Here is a 1,346-nt window from a genome sequence, read left to right as displayed (position 1 = left end):
CATCAATTTACAATTGCAAAAAGCATCCTGGAATTTCAAAAAGCCATGACTGTTAAATTCTCTCCATCTTCTGTCACAGTAACTCCTTATCATCTTAATTTCATGGGTCAGATATTAGGATGAGCCTGAATTGCAGATTCTGCTGAGAAGGAAATGGCTAAACGAATAATACTTTTTACTGCTTAATATTTATTGAATCCATCTAATTCTAATTACAATATTGTGTTTCATCTCCTACAAGATTGCTTTTGCACGGGGAGTGAGATGACCTGTAACATCTGCTGCCATTATTATCAGGGGTTCCTTGTAGTTATCATTGTTGATTTAAAATCTTAGCAAACTACAGCACACAGAAATCTGAAATCAAATGAGCATCCAGTGACTATGTACCTTTCTACTCGATTGAAAAAGGTCCCTATGAAATGCAGCATAATTTTTTTCTGCATATACCTTCATTTGCTGCTAAATGGAGTAGCACACACATACATAGCATTTTTAATAGTGGGAGTGTGGAATTTTGTAGCACGCACTATTTTAGGATGCATATGTGTGAACGTAGTACGTTGAAACTTACTGCTCCATGCATTATTTTGAGTAGATTTTTGCTGGTAAATTGAGAAGGAAGAGTGAGAGAAATAGTGTGAGTATATGTAGTCGGTGCTCAGTGTAGATCTGCTGACTTGAATCATATGCTCTGTGTACCGGAGACAGTGGCAGGGTGAAGAAGGTTGGAGTTCCAAAGACTGGGCTTTTCTGCCAGGTCACAGAGTTGCATTGGGTTGGTTGTTTCCTTCTTAACGCACACATCCCCAGTCTTTAACAGCTAGGGTATTTCTGGCCTTAATTATCTAATTGAGTCTTTAATGCTGTTCTTTGTCTACTGGTAACTTGAACAACCACCTGAGAAAAGAGGGTGAATCACTAATGGGGGCAGAGATAAGTTTCCCAAAAGGAAGAAGTGATGGGGTTTGAAGTTGATAGGAGTTTGGAGCCAATAGCCAAGAAAGAATTCTTAAGATTCTTAAAAAGTCTTTGGTGCAAAAAAGGTGATTTTATTAAAGCAATGGGACAGGGCCCATGGGCAGAAAGAGCTGCCCCAAGACCCTGAGGAAAGACTGATTATAAGTACACTTGGGAGTTGGGGAAGTTTCCAAAGCCCTTTTCATATGCTAAAGAACACTCCCTGGGATACAGGAGGCCTAGCTGTTGTCAACCTATGGTTGTTTTCCCTCTAGTAGGGCATTAACATTATGAAAGTAGGGAGGTCCTGGAGAAATGTTCTATTTTTCTATTTGTCTTAAGTATTTATTGGTGAGCTGCTGGTTATAAAGAAATTTAATTTTACC

Source organism: Crocuta crocuta, unplaced genomic scaffold, assembly GCF_008692635.1.
Source record: "Crocuta crocuta isolate KB4526 unplaced genomic scaffold, BGI_CrCroc_1.0 scaffold723, whole genome shotgun sequence".
Taxonomy (NCBI): domain Eukaryota; kingdom Metazoa; phylum Chordata; class Mammalia; order Carnivora; family Hyaenidae; genus Crocuta; species Crocuta crocuta.
This window is presented reverse-complemented; position numbering follows the sequence as displayed.